This window comes from Dermacentor albipictus, chromosome 9 (genome assembly GCF_038994185.2).
Source record: "Dermacentor albipictus isolate Rhodes 1998 colony chromosome 9, USDA_Dalb.pri_finalv2, whole genome shotgun sequence".
Taxonomy (NCBI): domain Eukaryota; kingdom Metazoa; phylum Arthropoda; class Arachnida; order Ixodida; family Ixodidae; genus Dermacentor; species Dermacentor albipictus.
Window position 1 is genome coordinate 67371611 of NC_091829.1, and position 17660 is coordinate 67389270.

General features: G+C 46.4%; 1 pseudogene; it reads right to left on the bottom strand.

The window, feature by feature from the left end:
• Window positions 1-1169: 1169 nt before the first annotated feature.
• On the bottom strand, window positions 1170-3187 carry LOC139050102 (probable ATP-dependent RNA helicase DDX5 pseudogene; annotated as a pseudogene).
• Window positions 3188-17660: the final 14473 nt, after the last annotated feature.

Here is a 17660-nt window from a genome sequence, read left to right on the forward strand (position 1 = left end):
AAAAAGAAAGTCAAGTGCACTACGTCGATGAATGCGAAATAATTGAGACCTCTTCCTGATGAGTCGTTATACGAAACGTAAAGGTACTGTTTTCACGTCGCATGCCTTGTATCATTTCTCGCAACACGTGCCTCGGCCTCGTTCGCGTACGTGCGTGGATGACCAAAGGAGCCCAGTGTCGCTACTGACGGAGAAGTCGAAGGGTCGACCGTCGGAGCGCACAACAGAACTCGGCCTGCTCACTTGTCTTCTATCTTCTACACAGTCTCGCTTATATTTGGTCAAATGAGGTTCGTCAGGGGAGGGTAATTTGAGGCCATAGTACAAATCGCGTCAAACAGTTTCTTATACGAAGCATGACTTTAGTTTAACGGATCGTTTATTCCTTGGACCTTCTCGATCCTTCCAGTATTGCTCCCAAATATCCACTGTTCATGTTCGTGAAGGATACGGGTAAAACGAGAACACGAGGAAAGCAGGAGCCAGTGTTTCGACAAGTGAATTTGTCTTTTCCAAGGCGACGTATGCTCTCCTCGGTACAGCATATATACACAAGTTTTTACATCTATAGTACATATAGCTAATACTATATATAGTAAACCCTGGACTTATACCTAAGCTGGCAGCGACATTTGGTAATTTATCTGATAAGACAGCATGGTCGCATTTTGTGACACCCAGTGGGTCGACTGATTTATTTTCGGACAGAAATTCATGCGCCGATGATGAAAACAGTCGTCTACCATGCTTTCGCTGCCATGAATGCACGCTTTAAATGTAAAAGCATTCGTACATTATTGATAACGTTAGGTTCGAACTAAAACTTCATGAGAAATTTACCCATTGTTCACGTTTTATGAAGAATTGTAGGTTGCAGCAATAAGACAGTAAAATATTCTTTTTTTTTACCACTTTACCGCACTACATTCGCAGTTCCACGAAACGTCTGGTCTGCCAATGATATGCCAGACACGTTATATAAGCTACAGCTAAACAAACCTTGGTGTGGTTCAATTGGCTCTAACAATAAGTTTCAGTTATTCTGCAGCCTCAACGTGTATTCATCATCGCGCCCCTGTCGCTACGTTCCAAAAGAGCACGAGGGATTCAGTACGAACTCGCAATGATGGTGTTAAAACTCAACACTGCAAAATATAGGCTAGAAACAGTTCCGAGATGCAATACAAATTTTACTCGTACGGGCAACACATCGTGTTCACTCCTCGTGGGCTGAAATACACGTGATTGTTGCACACCGCGAGCACAGCGAGTTTTCGGGGAAGTCTTAAGTGACGAACACCACAAGCAACAGCTGTGTGCCAATATATATATATATATATATATATATATATATATATATATATATATAGGTGTGGTCGACACGTGCATTTTCACGATGCACATCGCTTGCCTCTACGACCGGCTCCTAACCTGCGCTCGCGCCCTGTTTCTTTGAGCATGTCTTTGAGCTCGACCGGTACCGGCTGCCTTGCATCGCGAAGAATGGACACGAGGTCGCTGGCATGCCGTTTGTCCTGGTGCGTGAACAACGTGTACGCCACGGCAGCCCGTCCGGAATTCCCGGCAGCCCGACGCAGGCGCATCATGTAAACGTCCGAACACCTGGGGTAGTCGTAGTTCACGACGAACCGTGCGCCGCCGGGAACGTCCAGCTTTCGCGAGAACAAGTCGGTGGACACCAGGATGGAAGTTCCGTTCTCTCGAAACGAGGAAAGCGCCCAGTCCAGCTCCTCGTCCGTCTTTCTTCCGTGGATGCCGATCGCGGGGTGCTCTCGGAGCGCCAACAAACCCACGATGTCGTCCACTGTTCGCTTGGTTTCGGCAAAAATGATGACTTTGTCGCGTGCCTCGTCGTCGATGTCCTGGAGAAGCTCGACGAGTCGCTCGCCTTTATCTGCCTCGTCGCAGACGAATACGATCTGCTCGACGGAATCGTCCGGAAGTGCCGGCTTTACGCCGACGCTGACCTGGACGTAGTCTTCAAGCAGGTCCTCGCACAGCGGACGCACGCTCCGGGTTCTTGAAGGGAGCCATACTTGCGTCTGGCGGTCCGGACGAATCCACTCCCTAATGGCCTGAATTTGAAACTCGATGCCCAGATCCATCATGAGATCGGCCCTGTCAAACACCACGTACGTGCATCGTAAGAGGTGGAGCCTGCCTTCTTTCAGAAAGCTGAGGAGACGACCGGGAGTCGCGATGCAGATCTGCGGACGTTTCTCGAGGTCTTCGAGCTGCGGTCCTTTGGGTTCGCGACAGGAGAGGCACGCAGATCTAACCTTCGTGCACTCCTGGATGCTGCAGGCTACCTGGTAGACTTCCCGGGCCATCTCACGAGTCGCAACCACAACAAGTGCCATGGGTCCGTCGCCGGATTGCAAGGGGCGCTGGCTCAAGACGTGCACCACGGCGGGTACGAGGTAGGCGACCGCCTTTGCTTCCAAGGGGACAGCTTGGACTACAGCGAGAAGGTCCCTGCCGCTGAGTGCTACAGGCCAACACTGAGCTTCTATGCTCGTAAGGGAGCCGTGATTCGTCGCATGCAACCATTCATATAGGCAACCTGGCAGGTTGGCCTCTTCAATGTTTAAGATGGCCTTGGGCACAGCTCGACCGCCAATTTCGATACCGTTATCAAGCCGATAGGCATTCACCTCTATCTCAGAGCGTTGCGCACTTGTAATATGTTCTCTGTAAATGTTCTTTTCGACCGTCTCTACCCGGACGTAGTCCCACCTAGGAGGATTTCGGCAGGCTTGGGTCTTGCTGACGCCTTCCGAGCGGATTCCTTTCTTGCGCATTTCCGTGGCCGATTGCTGGCTATCGCCGAGAGCTTGATTGTACGGTGGCGCTATCTTGTTCCGCTGCCTGTTAGCATTAGCAGGTAAAGCGACCACCGGTGGAGCCAAATCTGCTACGACGATTTCACCCAGAGCGGCGATTGCTTCGGCCACCATGTCTAGCACGTCCATCTCGGGCGAGTTGAACTTCTCGCGATAGGTTTTCTTGACGGCGGCCACCGACTTGATGATGATGATGATGTCCTTGATGAGATTGGCGCTTACCCACTCGCGGGGATTGGCCAAGAGTCGGGCAGACTTTGCTTGTGTGTTCAGAAAAGGAGGTAAAAATCTAAAATTCCTGCACCTCCTGCTTGTTGTGGTTGTCGTCGTCGTTCTGGCCTCAACGGTCTCAAGTTGTTGTTGTTGTTGTTGTTGTTGTTGTTGTTGTTGACGATGATGATGATGATGATGACGACGACATCTTTACGTCACTGGCACATACCCACTCAGGGGGATTGGCAGAGTCGGCTGATATTATAGATGCGTTCATGCAACAAATTTCTTTTAAATCAACAATTTTGAATAACTTAAAGCAAGTATAATGCAGAACAATTCAGTAAACAGTCATTAAAATTTAAGGACATCTGCATACGGGCTAGATGGTGCCTTGCAGGTCGACGGAAAATAAGTGCACTGGAATACACACACCCATGTGTGTGTCTTCCGGTGCGCTTACTTTCCGTCAGTCAGTATAATAAACATGGAAAAAACAAGGAATATATACATATGTGTCTACAAATGGGGCAATGAGGAAAGAATGAAAGTATTAATACGATTAACAATGAAATCAGTTAAATTCAACAATGAATTTCTCTATGGTGATGTGTACATCCCTATGTGAGCGCCCAAGCACAGAAGCTCTGAAAGACAGCAGCATCGCAACTGTCAATGGCAGACCCATCTTGCTTGCTTGCTTGCTTGCTTGCTTGCTTGCTTGCTTGCTTGCTTGCTTGCTTGCTTGCTTGCTTGCTTGCTTGCTTGCTTCTCACTTGTGGCGCTTGGCCACTACGGGGGATTGGCCAAGAAGACGGCGGTTAAATGTTAAACGGAAGGGGAGAGAGAAAAACTTAAACGGAAAAGTAAATGGGGGCGAAGCGTTACGTTCATATTAATTAAGAAATAGATTTACGTTGCAGATACAGCTAGAAAAGCGTTTGTAACTGCATATAAACACCAAATTTTGTGTTTCCTTTTAGGTGGTATTAGAATATTTTCGAACGCAAAGTATGCTATTTATTGATCTATCCAATCATTCGTTTCGATAATTAACACTGTAGCCTTCTTGTGTCACGAGTCGCAAAGCAGCGCTAAACAACAGAACAAGGAGAGGGATACAGGAAACAGCGCTGATTAACAACCAAGTCTCCTGATTCTTTCAGTCAGCATACATATATTCCACCGCTATCTCAAAGCACAGAATCAACAGAAATTCAGCATGTACAGGGGAGAAAAATGCAATTAATGCGATAGGAAAGCAATTTTCTCGGGAAGGAGCGAAATAGAGGGACGGCTTACAGATGCTTCGCCGCTAACATGAATGTGGAAAGCTTCGGAAATAAGACGTGCGCGGTCATCGCGGTATTTTGACACATAGGTCACATCTTTAAAAGACGGCTTGCAGCCGCATTCATTGCAACGCAGTGACACGTGACTATCTCGAGCTCGTTGTTGAACATTGTATGAGTGTTCGCGCATATGGTCATTGATGCACCGCCGCGTATAGCCAATATAAAAACGCTTGCATGAAAGAGGATTCTTATAAACCACACAGTCACAACAGTCACCAACAATCCTCTGTCTGTGGGGCTTTTTACAACTTTTTTTGTTGTTCTCGGTCACCCGATTGACTTGATGGCACAGGCTACCTAACTTATTTCTAGCAGAAAACAGCAACCTAACGCCTGCCCTGCTGACAACCTTATTGAGATTATGCGCAACCTGGTGCACACATGGGATAACCGCAACCATTTGCCGTGAGTGATTCTCAGATTGAGTGGCTGCCGATTGCTTTCTGTTAAGGCTTCTTGCGAGGATTTCAGCGATGCTGGTTAAAAGCGGTACCGGGAAACCTGCGAGCTTCATCCTGGCTACTTGCATTTGGAAGCTTGCATCCACTTCATGGTGACATGACCTGATGAGGGCCGCCTTCATGCAAGATCTTGCAATGCCGCGCTTGACTATCTTTGAGTGCGCGGACAAAAAGAGAAGAAGGCTCTTATGAGACCGAAGAGCGTATATCCCCAACCTACATGATTGCTTGAGAACGATAGCTCAAAGTCTAAGGAGTGCTGCTTGTTGTCTGACGGATGCTCCGTGGTCAATTAAATGGAATCTAAAACTATGCGGAAGAGGTCAAATAATATAGCAGCAGCAGGCTACGCGTCAGTAGTGTCATTATTGTAAGAAATGAAAAAGTCATCAACATATCGCATCACTTTTACAGTGCTCGTCTGGCTGAGCTTAGTTCCAAGATTGCGGTCATAGCTGGCTAATAAAATGTCGCTATGAACAGGGGCTGTAGATGAACCAATGTACACACGTTTCAGCCGTATAAAAAGCTCATCCTCCATGGAAACGAAAGTGGAAAGCATGTAAAAGCTTAAGAGCTACAAAATGCTGTCGACATTGATACCACATGCATTCTGAAACCTAAGAACACCATTTTGTGAATGAAATGGCCGACTTCAATGCATACATTTTAATTCTTGAGGCAAAGAGCACCAAAAGTCCTTGATGTCCACGGAAAAAGCTCGGACAGCCTTTGGACATTCCTCACGGAGAAAGGTGGACAAACTACCTGGCGTCTTTATGAGGAAGGGGTCATCGATGTCGAGAAGGCCCAAAAACCTTTGCAGGAGCACTCTCACTTGTCGTTGTCAGGTTTCGCGCTCAGAAACAATGGCCCGAAAAGGGCACAGTTCTTTGTGTGTGTTGGCGCTGAAAAACACAGACGGACTGGTTCCTTTGCAGGCCTTTATGGAGGAGGCCAGCTTGAAGAGTCCGGCTTTTTCGCAAAGCTGAACAGCCCTTGTTTTCACCTTCGCAGGAGCCATTCCATGCACTTCTTTCAAGTTGCCTAGAGTGGCCGAATCTGCTTTGATCCTGTACAAGCCACCAGGCATCACGACAAATCCACCTTCTTTGTCGGATAGGAGCAGTTTGAGCCCGGGATTCCAAAGAATGGTCACTGCTGTGTTGAGCGGAATTGTGTTGCCTTTTTTTAACTTGCTGGGGCAGGCAGTCAACGCCTTCTCTGATGCATCTGTCAGCTTCGTCTGTTCTTGCTCTACTAGCAGCTTTCCTGACGAGGCTGAGCAGTTCCGTCTTGTCCAGAGCAGGCTGCTCACAAAATTTAGGACCAGGCTTGTATAGATCAGCAACATTCTTTGGGATTGAGGCATCTCCGAATGTCGTTACCTCTTGGCCTTGCCCTGGATTCGCACGTCTTCTCTTAGGCAGTCGAACTACCAAGTTGCCCGACAGGAAGTCGGCTGTCTGAGACAGCAATCGCAAATCTTGAAGAAACTTTTTCTTAGCACTGTGGAAATGCAGCTCGTTCTGGTTCACAACCTGCAAACAGTCGGTGTAGAAGCATACCTGTCGAAAGGCTTCCGAGCGCAAAATTCAGCACGTTGTCTTTATGCGGCCATCTGAAGGCGTGAGCCCCCTAAACAACATGGCGACTTCCGGCGGTAGGTAGGAATGCTTGAGCGAGTAAGTGCAGAGGTGAGCTCTACAAGTCACGGTGGCGAGCAAATTGATGCAAATGACTGAACAACGCAGACACGAGAAAGGCACACACGAAGCAAAAGAGCCCGATGTAATAGAAATAAACTGCAGAAGCGTACGCATTTGGGCTGATTGGTTCATGATTAAGAGGAATAAAACAGCGCTAAACAACAGGACCCGGAGAGGGATACAGAAAACAGCGCTGATTAACAACCAAGTGTCCTGATTCGTTCAGTCAGCATGTATATACTCCGCCGCTATCTCAAAGCATAGAATCAACAGAAATTCAGCATGCACAGGGGAAAAAATGCAGTTAATGCGATAGGAAGGCAATCTCATTCGGAAGGAGCGAAATAGAGGGAAGGCTTACTACGCATGCATTCATGTTAGCGGCGAAGCATGTGTAAGCCTTCCCTCTATTTCGCTCCTTCCGAAGGAGATTTCCTTCCTATCGCATTAATTGCATTTTTCTCCCCTGTGCCTGCTGAATTTCTGTTGATTCTGCACTTTGAGATAGCGGCGGAGTATATATATGCTGACTGAAAGAATAAAGGCACTTCAATGTTAGTCAGCGCTGTTTTCGGTGTCCCTCTCTTTGTTCTGTTGCTTAGCGCTGTTTTATTGCTCGTAATCATGAACCAACCAGCCCAAATGCGTACTCTTGTGCAGTTTATTTCTAATACATCGGGCTCTCTTGCTTCGTGTGTGCCTTTCTCGTGTTTCCGTTGTTCAGTCATCTGTATCAAATTGGTCGCCACCGCGACTTGTAGAGCTCGCCTCTACACTTACTCACTGAAGCATCCTTACCCACCGCTGGAAGTCACCGTGTTGTTCGGGGGGCTCATGCCTTCAGAGGGCCACATAAAGAGAACGTGCCGAATATTGCGTGGACAGCAAGGACTTATAGTACTCTTTGCCTCAAGGATTAGGATGTATGCATTGAAGTCGGCCATTTCATTGACAAATACGGTGTTCTTAGGTTTCAGAATGCATGTGGTATCAATGACGAAAGGTTTTTAGAGCTCTTAAGCTTTTACATGTTTGCCACTTTTGTTTCCATGGAGGATAAGCTTTTCATACAGAATAAACGCGTGTGCATCGGTTCATGTATAACCCTTGTTGTTAGCGACATTTTATTAGCCACCTATGACCGCTATCTTGGAACTAAGCTCAGCGAGACGAGCACTGTAATAGTGATGTGATATGTTGAAGACTTTTTTCATTTTTTACAATACTAACACTACTGACGCGCAGCCCGCTGCTGCTATAATATTTGACCTGTTCCGAACAGTTTTAGATTCCTTTGAATTAACCACGGACCATCCGTCAGACAACAAGCTGCGCGTCTTAGACTTGGAGCTATCATTCTCAAGCAATCGTGTATGTTGGGGTTACGCTCCTCGGTCTCATAGGAGCCTTCTTCCCTTTTCTTCCGCGAACTCAAAGAAAGTCAAGCGCGCTATTGCAAGATCTAGCATGAAGGCGGACCTCATCGGGTCTTGTGACCACGAAGTGGATGCAAGCTTCGAAATTCACGTATCGCCAGGCTGAAGCTCGCAGGTTTTCCCGGTACCGCTTTTAACCAGTATCGCCGAAAGCCTCGCCAGAAGCCTTAAAAGAAAGCAATCGGCAGCTACTAAATCTGAGAATCGCTCACGGCAAATGGTTGCGGTTATCCCATATGTGCACCAGGTTGCGCATAATCTCAAAAAGGTTGTCAGCAGGGCAGGGGTTAGGTTGGTGTTCTCTGCCAGAAATAAGTTAGGTAGCCTGTACCATCAAGTCAATCGGGCTACCGAGAACGACAAAAAAAAGTTGCATCCAATTTACAGTAAATCATACATCCCGTTTATAATGTACCGATGAAAAATCACACTATTCAAAGCGTTAAGAAGTATGACCTGCTCTACGCTGTCGTATGCTTCAGCTAAGTCAAGGGTCACTAAAGATACATACTGCCGCCTGCGTCGAGCAAGCTTAATGCGTCCCTCTAAGTCGACATGTGCGCACCAGTCGATTAACCAGGTCTAAATACAATCTGACATGGCCTTAATAACCATTTCAAAATTTCATGACACGAATGTGCAATACCCATTCTATTAATTTTATAACATTCGAAGTTAGTGAGATTGGCATTATATTATATGTATATATTCATTCCCGCTTCTTGCTTTTTAAGCAGGGTGATTATTTTTGCAAGTTTCCGGTCAGGAGGTATCCATGCGTTCATGAGAGAGTAATTAACTGTATTGCAGAGGCCGTGCGGGGAGAGGTCAAACAATATTTTCGACATTCCTGATGTAATGCCATCTGGTCCCGGAGCTCTGGCAGGGAGCAGCTGAACAACGTGCTGAAGCTCGTCCATTTTTACTTCTAAGAAATCATCCCCTGACCGAACACCTACGAAGTTTACCTGCAGCTCAGTTGTGAAGCGCTGTTCTAGACCTTCAGCAATTTCATCTAATGATTCGAACAATTTTTTTGGTGACAGAACAACTGAGTCAATATTTATGGGTACTGGAACGGCGTTGCGAGAGCGGAGAAACCTAAACAGTGCTTTTTTATTGCCACTTTTCGATAAAAGATCATACCATTTTTCATCATAATTATCCTTCGCTAATGAAATTGTTCTTTTACACATGGCATTAGCATACTTATAGTCACTCCAATTAGTAGAGCACTGAGTGAAGATGAGTTTCTTCGATTACGCTTTTCGGCGTTCATAATCTCACACGCAATCACAATTCCACCATGGACAATCAGCGCTCCCTTTTGTTGACGAGACTATAAGCTCAGATTTTTTAATGGTACCTCTCAATATTGCACAAAGGCTCATCGCTTTAATATATGTTTCCATACCTGTCGCAGAAGACAAATTTGACTGTAAATTATTTTTAAATGTTGAATAATCCACGAAAGTCCCCCCATGTTTATTTAAAGAAATCGTGGGTCTTTTAATATCAATGACAACCAGGCGGTGGCCACTGCTAATGGTGACATCGACCACAGCCCAAGAAGAAATGAAAACACCTGAGGTAGGAAATGTCAAATCTAGGACAGATCGCGGCTACGAACGCATGAAAGTGGCGACTTCAGCATTTAAACACGTGAAATCGTCAACATTAGTTCAAACCCATAAACGTTTTCTAACATGTGTCAGGGCGGAATCCCCATGACACATGATGTGAGTCATGATGTGAGTCATCTCCCGCAAACAACGTGTTCTTTTTGCAATAGACCCTACGACATCAAGTGAGCGTACGTCTTGCACCCCAGCGGGTATGTAGGAGTTAATTATAGAGAGCAGGCCGCAACCCGGGATAGTTATTTCTAATCTCAACATCTCGCATTTGGATGATAGAGTATGACAGAGTAGGCCCAGTTGTCGGCTTGAAATTTGCAATCTCCTTTCTTTTTCATGGTGAAGAAACACCGGCAGTTCCAGTAGGTGATGTTCAAATGTTCTAATGCGTTCTAGAAATAGCGCAAAGGAGAAAACGAAAGAAAAGATCGGTGCATCTATGAATATAGCTGTGGACTCGACGTCGCAGTCTCGTTAATGTGACTCCTGTCGTCGTGCCTTGCAAAATTTTCCGCTCCAAGGTAAATGTAAGTGATGTAGTTGGAGTTGCCTTATATTTGTTTTCAAAGGGAGAAGGGTGCGTCTTCGAAACCGGACAGAAGTGATGAAACCCGTCGCAATTGCAAGGAGTGCAAACAGAGGTCCTGCAAGGGAAGGCTTGGCCGAACATCCTGCCGCTTCGGTCAAAAAATATATATACCTCTGTGTCCAGGTACCCATATTAACCGTAAACGCCGCAAATTACTTGGGAGCAGTGAGTATATATGGTTTCTGAAATATGCAACTCGCCGGGAGAAATAAGAGATGTGCAAAATGATGAAGTCTGCGAGTGTTACCGCGGTTGACATGGAAGTGTGCAGCTTGCGCAATGATAGAACAATAGCTAGGAATTCAATGTTGTACTGAACTCTGGAAGCGGAACCGAAAATTTCCTATATGAAAAAATGCCCACTCCGGCCTCTTCCTCACACTGTGACGCATTCATTGCTATAATCAATCAATCAATCAATCAATCAATCAGTCAATCAATCAAAAGAAAGAAACTAATATATAATTCGTAAAAGTTTATATAGAGATACTTGGACCGATAACCTATAGATGGCTAGCGACCAGTCCACTACAAAAATGATTAGCAATCTTGTATAAATCGTTACTGATAATAAATACAGGTAACTGCTATACATAAGTACAAATTGGTGATCACCTATATTTAGAACATCCGCAACCACATAATAATCTCCATTAACAACACAACTAAAACAAAAGCCGATGAACTATGGGCAGTATGCAAAATGAAACATACACCAGGCAAAGGTCAAGATTAAACCTTGGTTAGAGAGGAAGTAGACCTTGCATATGACGTTGAAACATGTTGCAAGCTTTCAAGTGGTCATGTATTCCGAATCTTAGCATTGGAAAATTCAATTAACGTTTCACCGTACACATTGAAGCACACTGTACACGATGAACCGTTCAGACCTGCCATGGTTGCTTAGTGGCTATGGTGTTGGGCTGCTGGGCGCGAGGTCGCGGGATCGAATCCCAGCGGCTGCATTTCGATGGGGGCGAAAACACCCGTGTACTTAGATTTAGATGCACGTTAAAGAACCCCAGGTAGTCCAAATTTGCAGAGTCACCCACTAAGGCGTGCCGCATAATCATAGTGGTTTTGGCACGTAAAACCCCATAATTTTATTTTTCTTAACCATTCACACAGAAAACATCAAGCATAACCAAGTGATTTGGCGTCCCAAAACAAGTGCGGAAGCGCCGCCACTGTACACTTGCCTGCATTGCCGCAGAAAGCATCGGAGGAGATGCGTAAGTGAAAGACAGATAGTGCGCAAATATATTTTTTTATGTTTTTAATTGGACGCACGGGGACTGCGGCTTCTCTCGCAGTTCATACACGCAGTTCACACACGTTCTCGATAACACGAATAGCAGGGACGAGGAGTTTCTGTGGAACACGTCGCAGTGTGGAAAGCGTAAAAGATATACTTGGATGACGTAGCAATACACGCTGTAACACAGTGCAACGTACTTGGCTCCAACGTCCATCAACTCACTCAAGAAGAAAGACTGAAAACTAGGAACAGCAAGGACTATCGGCCCTGGAAGTTGCCTTTGCACCAGGATAGAACGAAAAATTTACTTTCTGACCCGTTTTACTGTAACGCAACCGAGAAACACGTAAGCATGGCAAACGTGGGTTACTTCTGCCAAGAAGCAGCTACGACTGTTTAGGATTTCATGCGCAAGACGCAACAAAATCAGTGAGGTGCATGTTCACCGCTTCTGGCATGTCCTCATTTTAGTAGATTTTCCTTTATTTCTTGTTATTCTTTTTTTGCTCTCCCTCCCGTTCCGCCGAGGTCATAAAGCAGTCCAGCGTCGCACCGCTTTTCATTTTCTTTGAAGCACCTCATGGAGGCTATCGCATCTAAACAACAGTACTCGTTGCGACGTTCTGAAAAAAAAAACGGGAAGAAAACACTGATCAACGCAATAACTTTATTGCAGGGTTCAGCAGCCGGTATTTAAGCCACATATATGTTGAACCACTTGTTCTGACAATGAACTAAATCCATCACTATTTCCAGTCCTGCAAACCTATGAGGTTGTCGTCGGTAATACAATTACCAACACGCTGTTTCTCTTAGTTGTAGCATTTTTATTATGCCTGGAAGCTACACTAGAAGACATTAGTTTGTGGGAGATGGTATGCGAGAAATCTTCTGAAAAAGACATCGTAACGCGCACGTGAATTTTGGAAACTTCCGACCGCTATTTTTGTGAAACAAAAACACATAAGAGGACGCCTCCTTTCTGAAATATTATAAGGCGTTGCTCAATATGGAAGTTGGTACATCATGAGAGAACAGTACACAGTGGCATATCAATGATACAGTTTATGTATGTATACACACCGCGCATGCTTACTCATGGAATTATTATTGTATGATGCTGATAATTATAGAGCAGGGAAACAACCATCGGTGTCAGTAATGCAAGCTGATTAGTGCGCAAAGTTAGTACATCTTCGCTTGGTTGAGAGAAAGACATAATGAAGCTGCAGTACGTGTGCTGCAATGGTCTTCACGTATTGGCTCTATTCCGTGCTGAAAATGATAGCTGTGGGATACAAACTAGTCCAAACCTATATCTTAATGCGTTCGGTAGGCGACTTTGACCTCTGAAGTTCTTTAGAAATGGTTGCCTGTTCGCAGCTGTGTTACGGGTAGGTATGCGAACGTTGGCCAACTTAAACCTTCCTGCCTACGACCTTAGTTAGGCTGCCTTTTTCTTGTGAATGTGGTGTCACTTCAGGGACTGTTTGCTATTTTGTAGTGCCGCTTTGTCTGCGTGGGTATTCTTTCTTCGCCTTCATTGTTTTCCACGGAACGTGCTCATAATCCCTGTTGCTGCCATTGAAGGAGGAGCTAGTCAAGCTGCTTCAATGCAGCCTCTTTACCATATCATTCTTTGTAAAACCATTAATAAAACCATTAATTAAACTTTGATTCCTTATTAAGTTGTCCTTGTTACACCGACGGTCCATAATTACAAACATAGGCTTTTATTATGCTCACAATCAGGTAACAATGAAGAAAACAAATATTCTGCGCTACATTGAAGAAGGGCGGATGCGGTACCATCAGTCGACTTTCTCAACACACCGCAGCAGCGAGAGGATGAAGCCAATGATAGAACTGCAGGATGCTATCGTCCCATCAATGCAAATGCCTGAAAGAAATATCTTAAAAGGCGACAAGACTGCTCTGAGAAAAAGCATAAAAGACAGTACAGCGAACCAACAATGTTGTACGTTTCTCCACGTTTTTACGCAAGCGAACAAACTTTTTACTTAAACTGTCTAGATAGTCAATTTGTGTACGGATATCTGAACGCTGGCGCGTGTACACGTGTGATTTGCTCAAATGATAAGGTTTTCTGGTTAATAGAGACTGCTCCTCAATAATAACGTGACTACAAAAGTAATTTGTATGCGTAGGTGGGCTTTAGATCCGAGGAGCTTCATTTTAACGCAAGGGGAAGCAGTTACATGCACGAATATCTTAATAATCCGTGGACAATACATTTAGTGATGCTTAACAAATGGACATCATTGGCGTGCTGATGCCGCGATGGCATGATGCTTCGCATGATGGGCCTGATGACCCATCACCTGTAGCGTTCAACATGCTCACTTCCTCACTGCTTCCGGTTTTCTACAGCTGAGCTTTTCGGCCATGTGTTAAGAGCAATAAAACTTGGTGTTGGGCTAGTTGGTGATGCATTCTTTAAAACTGATGGTAGCGCTAAAAAGGAACGGACACACGAAGAAAAGACGACACGACTTTTTAGCGCTACCATCAGTTTTAAAGAATGCATTACCAACTAGCCCAACACCAAGTTTTATTGAAGTATATTTCTAGTACAGTGGGCCCATCTTTTTGTGTGTTTTCACCTTCGGCGTCTCACGTCACGTCAACCTCGTTCAAGCGTTTCTTCGTCGTCGTGTCGTCTTTTCTTCGTGTGTCCGTTCCTTTTTAGCGCTACCATCAGTTTTAAAGAATGTTAAGAGCAAAGTAATCCTGTTCTTGTCTGTGAGTGACTTTCACACGGAGATGAATAAAAGAAAAACGACAGTTCAGAAGCACTAGCAGTCCTCAGCAGATACCGACAAGGGCATGACGTATCGCGTATTTCATGTAAGGCGGTTCCGCTAAAGGCAGGAAGCCATTTTCGCTGTAATCGGGAACACGAAACATAAAAATGGTGACCTCCCTTTGTTGCACTCTCTCGCTCGGGCTAGCAGAGATCACGTAAGTTCCAATTACAAGTGGTCACGTCCCAAGAGCCTGCACCGTATATCGCATCATTGCTTGGGACCCTTTTGATTGTTCGTAGCCAGGATCCATTCTTCTTCGGCCGTTCTTCTTACGCGTGAGCTACCTTTCCTTGCATTTTCTAAACTTGCTATGCAAGTTTAGAAAATGCAAGGAATGCAAGGAATGCAAGATGTTGAATGCAAGGAATGCAAGAATGCAAGGAATGCAAGGAATGCAAGATGTTGCGAGCATAAGACTGTATTTACAATGTATATACGAGGATAGTCAATTGGATTAAAATCGCTGACTAGTAACAACACGCAGCAGCCAGCGTCTCGCGATCTTTTTCTTCCTTTCTCTCTCCTTTTACCCTTCCGTAACAGGACTCCCGTGTGGTGAAGCGCCATCTCGGTGCATGGTAGGCGAAGAACTGCAAGCGAAATAAGGCTTCAGCCGCGAAACGTGCACGACGTCAACAGGCGGCAAACTTGAGGATAGCTGAAACTGCAATGGCGCGATCTCGTAATTGACGTCGTTAACTTCACGTAGGATTTCTTAAGGCCCTGTGTAGCGAGAGAGAACCTTCTGGGAGAGATCGACCCGACGGCATGGTGACCAAAGCAGCACCCAAGCACCTGGGGCGAACTGACCATCGTGATGGCACTGGTAGTAACGCTCCTTTTGCAGATGCTGCGAGGCTAAAAAGCGAGATCAGGCGACTTGACGCGCCTTGTGAACGCGATCGATGACTTCACGAGCGTACTCAGCGGCAACACGGGGCACAGAAGGTACATGGTGTCAAAGGGCGAACTGGGGTCGCGACCATACAAAAGATAAAAGGCTGAATATCCTGCGGTGTCATATCGGGACGAGCTATACACGATTGTGACGAAGGCCAGCGTGGCGTCCCAGTCGCGGTGATCGTTGGAAACGTACATCGACAGCATCTCTGTGAGTGTTCGGTATAGATGTTCCGTAAGACCGTTCGTTTCTGGGTGGTAGGCGGTGGTCAGCTTGTGCTCAGTGACACAAGAGCGGGGGAGGTCGTCCACAACTCGAGGCAAGAACTGTCTGTAAGTAACTGTCGAGGTACACCGTGCTGAAGAATGACGTCGTGAAGGAGAAAATCGGCGACGTCTTCTGCGCAACTAGTCGGCTACGCCTTTGTTATCGCGTAGTTTGTTGCCTAATCAGTAGCGACGGCGACCCACTTATTCCCTCTAGTCGTCGTCGGAAAAGCGCCAAGCAGGTCAAGGCCTACGCGGAAGAATGGTTCAGAGGGAACTTCACTTTGATGGAGTCGGCCGAGAGGTGGCAGGGGAGGTTTCTTCCGGCACTGACACAATTCGCACGTTGCGACATAACAACGCACAGAGTGCTAGAGGCCCCGCCAGAAGAACCGGCGTCGTACGCTGTCGTGGGTACGCAAAACTCCAAGGTGTCCCGCCGTCGGCGCATCGTGAAGTTGTTCGAGAGCGACGGATCGCAGATGACGAGGAAGAACAAGGAGCAACTCAGGGCCGTCAGGGTTGATAGTGTGGTGGTAGAGGATGCCGTTATGCAGCAGGAACATGCGGCACGTTCCGTTGGTTCTGCCAGATTGCACTCCAGTGATGATGGACTGTAAGGATACGTCGCGTTGTTTTTCAGCACGCATGTCGGTCATGTCAGTAAAAACCTTCAGGCAGGTCACTGGATCATACGCAACAGGATCAGGGAGATCCACGGGGTGACGCGAGAGGCAGTCCTCGTCCTAGTGCAGACGTCCAGACGTCCAGACAACGCGGAGAGAAGCGTCGGGGTCGAGCGAAAATTGTAGAAGGGCGTTCGTTGGCTCTGGGGTTGGCGACAGCACAGCCAGAATGTAGGCCAAAGTTTTCGAGTTCTTGTGAAACGATGACTTACACGAGGGGAACTGAAAAAGGGGTAGCATCAGGGCTACGCGAGCAGAAAGCTGCGGGCGCCATCGCGTCCAGTTCACGTGGAACGATTCGCACCACGCCCTCTGATGGCGACGCATTTTGCTGTGCGGGCTGATCTTCACACGTCGGCGTTGCGGCAGTATTGGGAAGTCTGGTGAATGGGTGCAGGACGCGTTGGCTTTTGGCCTGCTCGAATTATCGGCACTCTTTGATGATAGCATCAGTTGTAGAGCAGCTTTTGCACATGAGCAGATTAAGGGCATCGTCAGCAGTTCCCTTGAGCACATGCCTTACCTTCTCAGCTTCTGTCATATCGTAATCGGCTTTACCACAAAGCGCTAGCACGTCCTGCATATGCGAAACATAGGACTCTGTGAGGGATTGGGCAATAGAGGCCAGTTCCTGCTTGCGGCAATATTACGGCCGACTGGTTTGCCAAACAATTCTGTTAACTTCCCTTTCCATTGGTGCCAGCTGGTCAGCTCCTCTTCATGGTTTTCGAACCACACCTTTGCCGTACCTCTTAAGTAGAACAACAAGTTCGCTAGCATAAGCGTAGGGTCCCATCTGTTGATTCCACTGACACTTTCGTACATCACTTACATCACACTTTCCCGCAGAAAGTTCCGGGATGCTTGGGTTGCACAATCACAACCGAAGGGGACAGTGACGTAGCTTGCGATGGTGACGTTGGAGGCGGCAGCGACGTTGATTCCGAGTGCTCACCGTCATTCATGGTGAGGACGGTGATGCGACCTTCACTGCGGAGCTCAGTTTCCAGCCGTCGCACCCCGCACCTCCTATGTGTTACGGGGATGTTGGGAGCATAAGACTGTATTTACAATGTATATTCAAGGAGAATCAATGGGGTTAAAATGGCTGACGAGTATAAACACGCAGCAGTCAGCGTCTCGTGATCTTCTTCCTCTCTCTCTTCTTTCACTCTTCCGTAACAATATTCATTCATTCTTGAAGTGCAAGGCAGGTAATTAGAAAACAATTTAATTACTGAACGCGCTCTCCACTTATCTTATTAGGTCATTCCACGTACTTGAAGCTTTCGACCCCTGTGGCTTGGCTGGCACTTTGTTGAAACACGACTCATACGTTTCTCAAATGCTCACAATGCCCGAGGCAATATTCGGTCACTCGCATGAAAGCATAGGAGAGATACATTCAATTAAGATTCATACAGATAAATTATTCGCCTGACTTATAGTAGTCCAAC